We start from the raw sequence: 15,762 nt of genomic DNA, 5'->3' as shown, positions 1-15,762 counted from the left end.
AAAAAAAAAGAAAGAAAGAAAGATAAAGAGGAGTTCTATGGGCAGCCAAGTAGGGCACGGGCATTCTGGGTAACTCAATAATTTGGTGCAGTTGGGGAATTCAAGTATGTGACAAGTAGAAGGAGATGTGGCTGGGCAAGAGGCTGGAGGAGACTCTTTCCTGGGCAGCCGTTTCCCTCAAGATTTCCTCATAGTGGAACCACAGAGCAATTTCAATTTTATCACAGCCTCAGTCTCGACTCCTTTTCTTCTTCATACTTCACATCTAATGAATTACCCTGTTCTGCTTGCTGGTTTCACCATTAACTTGTTTTCACATCATCCCCTCCTTTCCTTCCCACACTCACTGCCATACCCTTGATCTTCTTTCTCCTACTGTGGTAAAGGAGAACCTCATCCATCTCTGCTCCCCACCTTCCCCCTCCCAATTCATTTTCTGTGCTGCAACCACAGGGATGTTAAACATCAAGCCGAGTTTAACACCTCCAATCATTGTACATCTCACTCAGTAAAACTCTCCTGCCTTGCCATCGTCCACCCAAGCCCACATCTCTAGAACCTGCTGCCTGTCCGAACTCACCTCCCTACTCTCGCCCATCTGCTCCAGTCATGCAGGCCTTTGGTTTTGTCCTCAACTTCGCCAAGCACACCCTGCCTCAGGGCCTTTGCCTTTGCTCTTCTGTTTTGGAAAGCTTATTCTTTGAACACTCCCAGGTTTCTCTCCTTACTTCTTCAGCCTCTGCTCAAATGTCACTTTATGAGAGATCATCTGTAAACAATAGCAACCTGCCCCCAACATTCCTATCCTCACTACCCTGCTTTATTTTTCTCCAGAGCACTTCTCACCACTTGCCTTGTTTATTTGATCACTGTCTGCCCCAGTGGAGTAGGAGCTTGTAAAGCAAGATTTGGTGCTCTTTCCCAGGAGACCCTCAGTGATAGGCATTAAATAAATGGGTGAATAAAGTGATGTGGGAAGAGAATGTTGACTCACTTTATACCCATAATTAGTTTCTTCATGCTTCATGCTATGGAAAGCCATCTCTTTGACAGCAATCATTCAATTATTTATTGAAGATTGTATGTGTGATGCTATGCTAGGTATGTTACATGTATCATCTCAGTCTTTGAAATAATCTATGAAGTAGGTACTATTTTCAGTCCCCCTTTTAATATAATGTGAGTTTTTACAGTTTTTATAATGTATATATAAATAACAGATTAAAACATACAATAATGTATACTTACAATGTATTTACTCCTGCAATTGTTGTTTATTTATTCTGACCTATTTTGTGTGTACACATGAATGCAAACTTATTGAACTTGGAGTTTGTGTGTGTTTTTACTTGATTTTTTTCCTTTACAAAGTGAGCTCCTATTATATATATAGTTACACAATGTAATGTGTCTCAAAGATTTTTCTCATGAAAGGTAATAAAATCTACCTCATTCTTTTTCTTGGCTTCATGCATAAGGTACACTGATGTGTTTAATCAGTTCCCTACTGATTGGCATTCGTGTTGGTTTTCTGTTTTGGTTCTACTATATTATAAATAATCCTGCAATAAAATCTGTCTTCCTGAACTGTTGATCAGGGCCCAGGCATGTTAGTATATCAGGAGAGAACTTCTTAGATGTGAACTTTCTAGGACTGTAAAATATGCACATTTTATTTATTATCATCTGGTACTGTGGCTCTGGTCTCTGTAGCAGATGTGCCTACTGTCCTACTCACATCCCTCCACTTGCCATCGCCATGCAGACTGTCCCTACTCTGTGCTGAGGCTTCCTGCAGCCACCAGAGCTTGTTCTGTTTGTGCATGACTCATGAAATGAACACCCCAGAACAGACTTCAATCAGTGACCCACGGGAGTTAATGGATGCACACCTCAGCCCCTTTGCCCTTGGTGAATTAACTCTGAGGTGTGTGTTTTCCACCGAATCAGTTTCCTGCTGCCCACAGTGGTAACTTGATTGACAACACACTCTTGATTGACATTCTTTCCTTTCCTGTTTCCTTTCCTCCATCCCTACTCATATTTCTTAGGTTCACCGCCCAAATGAACCCTCATACTCAAATCCTTGTCTCAGGGTCTGTTTCTGGAGAGCCAAAACTAAGACACACATTTATTTCTGGGGGGGGGGGGGAGTTTATTCTTTAAATAAAGGTGATGCATAAATCTGGTATTTTTAAAGTACTGTATAAAAAGATCAAAATGAAATGTGAACATCTTTTATTTTCTAACACCTAGTCTCTTTACCCAAACGTAATCCCTGAAACAGTTTCCTTTATTTCTTTCCAGAAAAAGATATAATTAAACAAACATATATACGCATATACTTTTAAAGGAAACAAATGGAATAATTCTAAACACCACACTTGGCACTTTTTTTCATGTAATGAAATGTCTTGGAGAGCATTTATGTTTGCACATGCAGATCTTTAGCAGTTTAATGGCCAAGCATTGTAGGGCCAAACATAGGTCTCTACTGTTAGAGAAGATTTACTGTTCTTAATCTTATGCAGTTACAACCATGCTGTGACAAACCTCATTGTAAATTTATCTATTTTTAAAAATTAAATAAATTCATAACAGGTCAGAGGTATGTACATTTTCATTTATTTTTCTTTTCTTAGGTATTGCTTTTTCTCTCTTCAAATGAGTTGCACTGATTTACACTTCTACCAACAGTCTATGAATGCTCATTTTCTCATACCCTCCCCAACACCAGGGTTATCAAACATGTTAATATTTCCTAATCTTTTAAGTGAAAAGAGTATCTAATTATTTTATTGTGATTTCTTTGAGCAACTGTTCATATACTTACTGACATTTATGATTTTATAAATTACCTGTTCATATCCTGACCCATTTTTCAATTGGGTTTCTTATCTTCCTTTTTATTTCAAAGAGCTTTTATATAGAATATGGCCACTAACCTGTTAGATATATTACTTACATTTCTCCCATTCTATAATTTTCATTGAATTTTTAAATAATGAAATATTTTCTTGTATAAGAGCTTTAAATAATTAAGTCAAGTCTATTTTTTCATGGTTTGTAGGTTCCATGTTATGCTTAAGAAGTTTGTCCTGCCTCAAGGTTATAAAAATATCTATCTATATTTCTCCTAGTTCTTTAATATTCACCTATATAGCTCCTACTTTATTTTTGTGAATAGTGTTTGTTGTTGGAAAAAACTACAGAGAGATGGGAGTGAAGCAAAGAAGACAGGCCTGGCTTAAGAATACTGAGTGCTTGGTTGCTGAGGTTGGGGAGTTACCATGGATTAGGAGCTGCTGAGGGACCTTTATGGGGATGGTGGTCCTAGGTTTTTTTCTAAGTCTGTTGTTATAGTGATGTGCCAGAGCTAGCTTGTACTGACTCATAAGAGTGGATTTATTATGCATAGCCATTATTATAAGCTTATTGCTATAACATTATAATTAAGCAAATTTTATTTTTAAAAGGTAAAAATATTCAAAATTCATCACTTCCTAATTATTTTACTGTATTTTACTATCACCTATGCTTATTTACTATTACCCATGTTTATTTACTATTACCTATACTTATTTACTTCTATGGTATCTATATGGCAGAAATGCTACATAATGGTGATGTCATGTTAGTAGCTTGAATAGGTCATTGTGGGAGTATTTACACCACAGAAATTGGCAAATGCTACAAGTCACAGTCTTTTTTTTCCCCCCCTTTGGTGATCTAGTTGTTAAACATTTACCAACATGCCATTGACTTTGCCCTCCTTCTCATATGTCTACTCAGAGAAGAGGCTGGCATGTTGGAGAGGAAATTCAAGTGCCAGTTATGGAGTCAGCCTTGAGGACATTTCGATTCCTTCCAGTCCTAACATTCTACAATACTCATAATTACTTTCTATGGCTTTATTGCCAAGGGGAATTTAATTCAGAAAAAATCTGCTTTAGGGGATTTCTCCAGTCTTTACAACATTCCTAACCTGGATATCATTTTGGTGTAATTCAGCCCTTTGATGAGTCATGCACAGAATTTTCCCTGTAATGTCTCAGATTTAGATTCCAATGTGGTAACTCAGGGCTACAGATAGAATAATTTATTGTCATTCATCTGTTTTCTATTTGATATTTAGTGAACATCAAACATTTTTTATTCAAGTATAGTTGACATACAATATTATATTAGTTTCAGGTGTACAACATAGTGATTCACCATTTATATGCCTTACAATGTGATCACCACAATAAGTCTAGTAACCATCTGTCACCATACAAAGTTATTACAATATTATTGACTATTTTCCCTATGCTTTACATTACATCGTTATGACTTATTTATTTTATAAGTGGAAGGTTGTACCTCTAATTCCTCTTTATCTTTTTCATCCATTCTCCATTCCCCCAACACACCACCCTTCTAGCAACTATCAATTTGTTCTCAGTATCTATGAATCTGTTTCTGCTTTGTTTTGTTAGTTCATTTATTTATTTATTTTTAGATTCCACATAGAAATGAAATCCTGAGGTATTTGTCTTTCTATGACTTATTTATTTTACTTAGCATAATATCCTGTAGGTCCATCCATGTTGTTGCAAATAACAAGATTTTATTCTTTTTTATGGTTGAGTAATATTCCATTATATATATATGGACAAAGATGGGATATATATATCCCATCTTTGTCCATTCATTTATTGTTGGGCATCTAGGTTGTTTCCATATCTTGGCTATTATAAATAATGCTGTAATGAACACAGGGGTGCATATATCTTTTTGAATTAGTATTTTCATTTTATTTAGATAAATACTCAGGATTGGAAATGCTAGGTCATATGGTAGTTATATTTTTAATTTTTTTTTAAATATATCTTTATTGATTTCAGAGAGAGGAAAGGAGAGGGAGAGAGAGAGCTAGAAACATCAATGATGAGAGAGCCATTGATCGGCCGCAGCCCGCAACTGGGGCATGTGCCCTGACCAGGAATCGAACCCTGATCGCCTGGATCCTAGGTCGACACTTAACTGCTGAGCCACGCCCGGCTGGGCTATATTTTTAATTTTTAAAGGAAACTTTAAACTGTTTTCTGTAGTGAATGCACCAGCTTACAATCCACCAACAACACACAAGATTCCCCTTTTTCCCATATCTTTGCCAAGTCTTGTTCTTTGTTGTCTTTTTTATAATAGCCATTCTGACAGGCATGAATTGATATTACATTATTGTTTTGATTTGCATTTTCTTGATAATTAATGATGTGCTCATCTTTGCAAATGTCTGTTAGCCATGTGTATGTTTTCTTTGGAGAAATGACAAGTCAGGTCCTCTCCCATTTTTTAATCATATTTTTTTTATGTTGAGTTGTATGAGTTCTTTATATATTTTGGATATTAACCCCTTATCGAACATGTCATTTGCAAATATCTTTCAGTAGATTATATTTTTGTTTTTTTGATACTTTTCTTCACTGTGCAAAAGCTTTTTAGTTTGATGTAGTCCCATTGGTTCATTTTTGCTTTTGTTGCCCTTGCATATGGTGACATATCCAAAAAATATTACTAAGACTGATGTAAAAGACTTAACTACATTTTCTTCTAGGAGTTTTATGGTTTCAGGTCTTACATTTATATATTTGATCCATTTTGAGTTTATTTTTGCATATGTTATTAGAACAAGGCCAAGTTTAATTTATTTGAAAGTATCTTTCCAGTTTTCTCGACATCATTTATTAAGGAGACTGGCTTTTCCCCACAGTATATTTCTTTATCTTTTGCTGTAGATTAATTGACCATAGAAGTGTGTATTAATTTGGGGGCTTTCTATTCTTTTCCACTGATCTATGTGTCTGTCTTTTGTGCCAGTACCATATTACCATAGCTTTGTAATATAGTTTGAAATTAAGGAGCTTTGTTCTTTTTCTTTATCATTTTTTTTTTTTTTTTTAAGATTGCTTTAGCTACTCAGGTTTTTTCTTTTTTTTTGGTTCCATATAAATGTTAAGATTATTTTTTTCTAGTTCTGTGAAAAATGCCAATGGTATTTTGATAGAGATTGCATCAAATATGTATATGTTTTGAGTAGCATGAACATTTTAATGATGTTAATTTTTCCAATACATAAGTGTGGTATTTCCTTCCATTTATTTTGTGTTATCTTCAATGTCTTTCATTATTGTCTTATAGTTTTTAGTGTACAGGTCTTTTGCTTCCTTGATTAAATTTATTTCTAGATTTTTTTTTGATGCAATGGTAAGTGGGATTCTTTTCTTAATTTCTGTATTTAATAGTTCATTATTAGTGTATAGAAATTCCACTCACTAATTTCTGTATATTCATTTTGTATACTGAAACTTTACTGAATTCATTTATTAGTTCTAATAGTCCTTTTTGTGAACTCTTTAGGGTCTTCTATATATAGTACCATGTCATCTGCAAATAATGACAGTTTTACTTCTTCCTTTACAATTTGGATACCTTTTATTTCTTTTTATTGTCTTACTGTTGTGACTAAAACTTCCAGTACGATGTTGAATAAAAGTGTGTGTTCTTAATCTTAGGGGAAAAGCTTTTAGCCTTTAATCATTGAATATGATGTCAGCTATGGGTTTATCATATATGGTTGGTGTGTGGAGATGTGTTCTCTCTACTCCCACTTAGTTGAGAGGTTTTTTTAAAATCATAAATGGATGTCGTATTTTGTCATATGTCTTTTCTACATCTACTGCGATTATTATATAATTTGTATCCTTTGTTTTCTTGATGTAGTGTGTATTATATTGGTTAAATATGAATCTTGAACCATCCTTGTATTCCTGGAATAAATCCCACTTAATAATGGTGTATGATCCTTTTAATGTGTTGTTGAATATGGTTTTTTGTTGAGAATTTTTGCATCTATGTTCATCAGGGATATTGCTCTGTAATTTTTCTTTGTAATGGTTTTGTCTGGTTTTGGTGTCAGGGTAATGTTGGCCTCATGAAATGAATTCTGAAGCATTATTTCCTCTCTAATATTTTTTTGAATAGTTTGAAAATGACAGGTATTAATTCTTCTTTAAATGTTTGGTAGAATTCACCTGTGAAGCCACCTTGTCCTGGACTCTTATTTCTTGGGAGTTTTTTTGTTTTGTTTTTTAAATACGTATCTTTATTGATTTCAGAGGAAAAAAAGGAGAGGGAGAGAGAGTTGAAACATCAATGATGAGAGAGTCGTCACTGATCGATCAGCTGCCTCCTACATGCCTCCAACTGGGGATCAAGCCCCAAACCCGGGCATATGCCCTGACCGGGAATCAAACATGATCTCCAGGATCCTAGGTCAACGCTCAACTGCTGAGCCACACCCGGCCGGGCTCTTGGGAGTTTTTTGATTACTGATTCAATTTTATTATTAGTAATCTATCTGTTCAGATTTTTTGTTTCTTCCTGATTCAGTCTTGGAAGATTGTATGTTTCTAGGTTTTTTAATTTGTTGGTGTATAGTTGTTCATAGTGTTTACTTATAATTCTTTGTATTTTGTAGTGTCAGTTGTAGCTCCTCCTCTTTCATTTCTAATTTTATTTATTTGGGCCCTCTCTCTTTGTTCTTGATGAATCTGGCTGAGGGTTGATCAATTTGTTTATTTTTTCAAAGAACCAGATCTTCATTTCATTGATCTTTTCTATTGCCTTTTTTAGTCTCTATTTCATTTATTTCTACTCTGATCTTTAATATTTTGTTTCTTCTACTAACTTTGGAATTTGTTTGGTCTTACTTTTTTTAGTTCCTTTAGCTGTAACTTTAGATTGTTTATTTCAGACTATTCTTATTTCTTAGGGTAGGCTTGTATTGCTATGAACTTCCCTCTTAGAACCGCTAAACATTTGACTCTTTCTCTAAATGCTATCAAAGTAGCCAGAATGTATTAACATTTATATTTACTCCCTTTCACATGGCAGCTGATATTTTGTAGAAAACAAAAGAAAGTTGGGGGGAAGGGAGTCAGAAGATGAGTTCAGGATCTCACACCCACTCTTTTTTTTAAGTTTATCTTTATTGTTGAAAGTATTACAGAGGTCCCCTTTTTTGAAATAATGGAAGCATTATTTATCCCAGTTATAAAGAGGGGCCTTTGTTTTTATCTTCATAAATCAATGTTTCAGAAGCTAAGAACATTTAAAAGTCACATAAAATCACAGGAAAATGTAATATTTAAGTAGCTTTTGTACGATCTTATGTAGAGAGACCCTTTAAAAGTGTTTAGCCCACATTTAAAAATCCTACTGAATCAATAATAATAATAATTTTATGCACTGTTCATCCTGAAACAAATCTATCTGCCATATTAATAACAATTGTGGTGACTCCTTTCACCAAGAGTTTTAATTATTTTTTACCAATGTACCTTAGAAATCATTTTGCCCACATTTCACAGATGGTCAGGCTGGTGTAGTCACTTTCCCCCAAATATCCCAAGCTAATTTCTAATTCCTTTCCTCTCCTTATTCCTACTTGCAATTTTATCTCTCCTCCTTTCCATGCAATCATCTCAATTCTTCAAGAGTCTATGCTGTGTTTCCACAATTATTTCCAAGTTCACTGATGTATTGCTATTCATAACTCATAACTACAATTTTCTGTATCACTCATTTGGCACCTAATTACACCTTCCCTTGTGACTCACATGGTTAGTCCATTTATACTGTTTATATTTTTACCTCAGCATTTAGACAAGTTTTTTTTGTTGTTGTTTTTTTTATTTGTGTGTTTTTTTATCCTAGGATGTATGGACCCCTTAAGACTTTAGGGAAACTGTGATGTCATAAAATTATAAGTAAAATTTTGTGTGTATGTTCCTATGTGCCTTTTTAAAAACAAAAGTATTTTTCTTCAGATTCATTTTTGACCCAAGAGTGTAGTCTCTTTTAAGAAAGAAACTATGATATACTCTATTGGATTTTCTACAATATCTTTAATAACTCAGCTAAGTAATTGAATGGGCACAAGGTAGATCTAGTATTTCCACTTATTTCCTATCAATTAATCCCTTTTTTTCCAAACTGTGATACAGGGGCAGTATGACTTGCCTATTTCCATCTAACAGTTGAGCATTTATGAAAACAATAGAACTTCAAAAGTTTTAAACAGGCCCTGGCTGGGTGGCTCAGTTGGTTGGAGCATCCTCCCCTACACCAAAAGGTTGCAGATTTGATTCCCGGTCAGGGCACACACCTAGGTTGTGGGTTAGATCCCCACTCGGAGCACGTATGGAAGGCAACTGATTGATGTTTCTCTCTCACATTGATATTTCTCTCTCTCTTCCTTTCTCTCTTTCTAAAATGAATTTAAAAAATATATATATCCTCAGTTGAAGATCAAAAGAAATTTAAAAAAATAAGAATATTATGTAGCTGTAAAGAAGAAGGATCTTGTACGTTTTGGGACAGTATGGAGGGACCTGGAGAATATAATGCTAAGCGAAATAAGCCAGGCAGAGAAAGACAATCATTACATGATCTCCTTATATGTGAAATCTAAAGAACTTAATAAACTGATGAACAAAATAGATTCAGTGACATGGAAGCATGGATCAGACTGATGAATCTCAGAGGGAAGGTGGGGGTTTGGGGAGTTGGGGAAAGATTAACCAAAGGATTATGCATATATACATAACCCAAGGCCACAGACAATGGTGTGGTGAGGGACTGGGGAGAAGGGTGGGTGAAGGGTGGAAGGGGTCAATGAGGAGAAAAGGGAACATCTGTAGTATTTTGAACAATAAAAATAAAAATGAAGTAAAATACTTTACGGAAGATTAAAAAAAAAATGTTTTGAACAGTTTAAAACAATACCTGTGGTTATAATAGCTCACTTTGAGATATGCAGTAAGGGAATTCTGCATTTCTAGAACTCTGTCATTTGATTTCCTTTTATGAATATTCTTGAGTAGCAGAGCTTGGAAAATGTCTTCTTTGACTCCAGCTTCAGCTGCATCCCATCCAACAGTTTGTCAATGAAAATTGCTTTATCCCCTGATCATTACTCTTCATTTCTTAATGATTTTTATTTCCTGATTAACTGTTATTTTCTCCAACACTATTCCTACTTAATTCTTGGCGATTTCAATATTCTTACAGATACTTTTTTCAATATCCTAGACTCTCATTCCCTGGCCCTTCTGTCTCCTCCTATAATCTTGGCCTCTACCTTACTTTAGCGACCTACTCCCATGATGATACCTAGAACCTTATCTTTACCTATAACTATACTCCTTCTGTGTAAATAGAATAATGACTACTCCCACCCCCACCCTACCAAAATGCTTTCACTATAATTTCTAGAATCTGAATGTGTTGCATTACATGGCAAAGGGGAAATTAAGCTAATCACCTGACCTTAATAGAGAGATTATCTTGGATTAACTAGGTGGGCCCAATGTAACCACAAGTGATCTTAAATGTGGAAGAAGGAAGCAGAAGAGGAAGTGAGAATGATGCTGTATGAGAAGAACTCAACCCACTATTGTTGGCTTTGAAGATGTAGGAAGATTAGCCAGCAAATGTGGTTGACCTCTTTGGGTTGGAAAGGGCAAAGAAATGGATTCCTCCCTAGAGCCTCAAGAAAGGAACATAATCCTGCCTACATTTTTATTTTAGTCCAGTGAGACCCATTTTGGAATGCTGACTTCTAGGAAATATAAAATAATATAGTGTGTTATTTTAAGCCGATAAATTCTAACAACCTGTTACAGCAGCAACAGGTTATTAGAATTTCCTTCCTTCCTTCCTTCCTTCCTTCCTTCCTTCCTTCCTTCCTTCCTTCCTTCCTTCCTTCCTTCCTTCCTTCCTTCCTTCCTTCCTTCGTCTTTCTTTCTTTCTTTCTTTCTTTCTTTCTTTCTTTCTTTCTTTCTTTCTTTCTTTCTTTCTTTCTTTCTTTCTCTCTCTCTCTCTCTCTCTCTCTCTCTCTCTCTCTCTCTCCCCCTTCCTTCCTTCCTTCCTTCCTTCCTTCCTTCCTTCCTTCCTTCCTTCCTTCCTTCCTTCCTTCCTTCCTTCTTTCTTTCTTTCTTTCTTTCTTTCTTTCTCTTCTCTCTCTCTTTCTCTCTTTTCTTTCTTTTTTAGAGAGAGGATAGGACAGGGAGGTAGGAGAGAGAAACATTGATTTAAGAGCAGAGCATGAGCCCTGATGGGTGTGACTCTGCAGTTGACTATTGACCTAGGATCCAGGAGATCGAGGTTCAATTCTCGGTCAGGGCACATGCCTGGGGTGTGGGTTTGATCCCCAGTTGGGGGCGTGCAGGAGGCAGCCGATCAATGACTCATCATTGATGTTTCTCTCTCTCTCCCTCTCCCTCTCCCTTCCTCTCTCTGAAATCAATAAAGATATATTTAAAAATATATATAAGAGCAGAACATGAATTGGCTGCCTCCTGCACTCCCCCTACTGGAGATCAAGCCTGCAACCCAGGCATGTGTCTGGACCAGGGAATCAAACCTGTAACCCTTCAGTGCATGGAATGATCCCCAGCCAACTGAGCCACACTGGCCAGGGCAAATATACATTATTTCCATTAGCAAATGAAGTCAGGTTTGCCTTGAAGCAACCCATTCTTCTCTCTTTACACTCTACTCCCTCTTGCACCCCAACTCCAACCATTTTTTGATCCCACTAAGATCTACAATCAATTGATCCTACAACCTTTCTACCTCACCTGAGTGAGGTTGTCCTCTCATCCTTACACAGCTCCTACCCCATGACCTAGAATTATAATCACTTACTTGTAACTCTCAACTCCCATGACTTCTATCCTTTTGTCCTGCTTCCCTGAGAAAAATCCTAACTCTATTTAAATCCAAACTTCCACCTATCTTATGCTTGAACCTGTTAGCTAAACATGGCTGAAGAAAGACACATAACCAGTCTCATTGGTCTCACTTTAAATGCATCAAATAAGAGTTTAGTGTTGCCTACTAGGATTCTGTTGCCCTCTTGTTCTCCTAGAAGAGTATTCACAACTTCTCTTCTCTCTGGAAATCTCCAAATTCTGTTTCTCCATCTTCACCTTCTGCTGATTCTGTGTGAGTATGACTTTATTTCCTATACCACTGAGAAAGAAGACTGTCAGAAAAGAGCTTCTTCAAATGTATACCACCTCATCTACTCACCCACACATAACTGTAAACCATCTGCCTTCTCTCCTGTAACTGTGAACCATCTATGAGGATTCCTATCTTAGCTGTGCCCCTCCAGTGGTACAGAAGATCTTCTCCCTTACATCTTTCCCACTTCTGCCTTCTTCTTTTTCCATAAAATAAATTTTCCACTCTCTTCAGCATACGAACATCCCACTATTGCTATTATCTTTTTTTTTTTTTTTTTGATCCCTACCTGAGGATATTTTTTCCATTGCTTTTCAGAGAGAGTGGAAGGGAGTGAGAGAAACAGAGATAGAGATAGAGATGATAGAGATAGAGATAGAGATAGAGATAGAGATAGAGATAGAGATAGAGATAGAGATAGAGATGATAGAGATAGAGATAGAGATAGAGATATATATATATAGAGAGAGAGAGAGAGAGAGATAGAGATGATAGAGATAGAGATAGAGATAGCTATAGAGATAGAGATAGAGATAGATAGAGATAGAGATAGAGATAGAGATAGAGATAGAGATAGAGCTAGAGATAGAGATAGAGATGATAGAGATAGAGATAGAGATGATAGAGACATCAATGTGAGAGAGACACATAGATTGGTTGCCTCCTGCACTGACCAGGGCTGGGATGGAGCCTGCAACTGAGGTATGTGCTCTTGGCCGGAATCGGACCCGGGACCCTTCAGTCCATGGTCAATTCTCTAACCACTGAGCAAAACTGGCCAGGGCTATTGGTCCCATCTTAAAGGCACATCCCCTTGGTCCTGTATTCCCCTCTTGTTACTGTCCCATTCCTCTGCCACTTGAAAAAGTGCACCCCTCCTCTCTTGAACTCACTCCAGTCAGACTTGCATCCTCCCCTCCCCTCTGAAACTGCTTTTAATCACATCATCAGGGCTTTCCCCACAGCTAAACCCAGGGGTCAATTTTTTTTCCTCATCTTACTTTACCTATCAGCAGCATTTCATATCATCTGTTTCCTGAATTATTGGAAAACATTCCTAAATGGCCTCTTGACTCCTGTTTCGCTGCCCTTGAGTTTCTACTCAGAAGTCAGCTAATAACCCTCCAGTGTTTCTCAGCTAATTCAGAGTAAAAGCCAAATTCTTACAATGGCCCCCGATGTGCTGTCTGGTCTGGCCCCATTCCCTCCCTGCCCTCATCTGCTGGCACTTTCTTTCCTGTGCTCACTCTGCTCCAGCTTCAGGGCCTCCTCACCGCTGTTCCTCACCCACACTGCATTTGTTCCTACCTCAGAGACTGCCTCTGTAATCCCTGCTTAGATCTGTCTTCCCCCAGAGGTCAGCATGACTTCTTCCTCTCTTCCTTCAGATCTCTGCTCAAATGTCACCTTATCACAATGGCTTTCTCTGACACCATCCAACATGCAAGAATAACAACCCCTGTTTCTGCCCCTGTCCTTCTTACCCTATTGTATATTTTTCCATGGCAATTATCATGAGTGTATCTTACATGTATAACATTAAATTGTATATAACAATAATATACACTATTATATAATATATTAATGCAATATATGATAATTATTTTGTATATTATATAGTGTATCTTACATATATGTGTGTCTACACATATTTTTCTCAACTCTTAAAATATAATGCCATCAGGGCAGGGACTTTGTGTTGTTCTATGTTATACCTCCAGCACCTAGAAAAGTGCCTTATGTATCGTTTAATAAGTTTGTTGAAAGAATGATGAACGAAAGAATGAAACGATAAATATAAGGAAACTTGAATACACATTTAAACTTATTATGGCTTGACTGTGGATCTTTGTTTTTGCTGTTTTGGCAGCAGGGTGGGCAAGATGAGCTTTTTCTAGCTTCCCTTGTCTCATAAATTAGATCCTGAGAGACTACTTAACTAATGTCTTTTCAATCTCAAGAGGAATATTCTCCAGGAAAGTCCTGGAGTCCTATGATGTCACCATTACCTAGATTTCTTGGTTGTCTTTTGACAATCTTCCCTTAAAAGCACCTTTTTCAGGGAATGAGAGTGAGACATAGAAGTTAATTATTGATGTTGTCAGTGAATGTTTTCTTTGCTTTCTGTGAATAGCATTGCCTTTCTCCAAGAGAAGCTTACCAAGGTAAAGAAGTTGCATTTTCCACTGTGGGAGGAAACAGTTCAATTCTATAATGTCATTTGACAATTGCATTTACCCATAATCAGTGTGCAATGATTGCACTCAGTGCCATTCAATTTTTCAAATAGCATGTGGAAATACACACTCCTAGAAAAATTGAGCCAGGTGAAATTTTCTCTTTTTTTTTCACTTTTTCTTTCAGCCTCAACAACCCAAGAGCTTATGAGGCAGTCATAGCTGGATTATTATAGTGCCCTTCAGTTTTAACTATTCCTCATTTCCATTTTCTCACAAGAAAATGTTCCTGATTCATAATAAAACAGGGCCACGTGCAGAAATAATTTTTTCCCTTTATTTTGAAGGGAAGGACAAGTTTCCATGAAAACTTGAGTTTTGAAAATATTAGACTTAGAGAACTCTTTGGAGTGGGAAGCTATGAAATTTTGAGCAGCCCAAACACTGCACTCACTGCTTTTATGAATCACTCCAAATGAAAGAGTAAGTACAGCATACATAACCAAAGGAGATGGACATTAAAGTTTGGTAGGATTTCAAACAATGAATTTATGACAAGAGCAGGGACCTTAAATGATGAACATGTTATACCCTCAGTTTCTGTAAGTCTAAAGTGCATGAATGATGGTCCATGATGGTTGATCAACAGTGATGCCTGTTAAGAATTCCATTCATTGGCTATTAATAGCATCATGATTATAACTGTCTTACGCTCTTGCCTATTTCATAATCTATTTTTGGACCTGCAGATTGGGAGTTTCACCAGGTCTTCAATCCTGTCAGCATTGACTTGGATAGTGGGAGCAAAGCAGGTTAAGCCAAATGATTCAACTGAGGAACAAACAAGGGGGTGGAATAGAATAAAATTAAGTCTAAGTCTGTCAGAACCATACATGAAAGTAACTGTTGTACAGTATGGATTAGTATTTGGGAAAGGTATTAAGAATTGGAGACTAGATGAATGGCTCGACATGGGAATTCACAGAGAAGCTTATGGCAAAGTGGGTGTTAGCTAAAGAAAGATATCATCCATTCATTTATCCATTCCCTACACAAGCATTAATTAAGCACCTACCTTGTGGAGGGTATGTGGAAAAATTATTTTTCTGGGTAGAGGTTTGAGAAGACCTACCAGGATCGTAAGGATGTGGTAAAAAAGATTTGGGCTTCAACGCAGGGACCTGGGTTTGAATCCTGGTTTCACTTTTCAGCTGTACAACCTTGGAGAGCTTGCTTAACTTCTCCAAGTCTGTACAGTTGGACTAAAAACTCCCAGGGCAAAGGATTCTGTAAAGACTAAGTAGGACAATTCTATGAGGAATAAGTGAAATGATACTTTTTTAAAAAATCCTCGCCTGAGGATATTTTCCTCATTGCTTTACAGAGAGAGTAAAAGGGAGGGGGGGAGGGAGGGAGAGAAAGGACATAGATGGGAGAGAGACACACTGATTTGTTGCCTCCTGCACACACCTCAATCCGGGTCGGGGATCGAGCCTGCAACAGAGGTGCA

The sequence above is a fragment of the Miniopterus schreibersii genome (genome assembly GCF_964146895.1).
Source record: "Miniopterus schreibersii genome assembly, chromosome: 1".
NCBI lineage: Eukaryota > Metazoa > Chordata > Mammalia > Chiroptera > Miniopteridae > Miniopterus > Miniopterus schreibersii.
Note: the sequence above shows the minus strand (reverse complement) of the source record.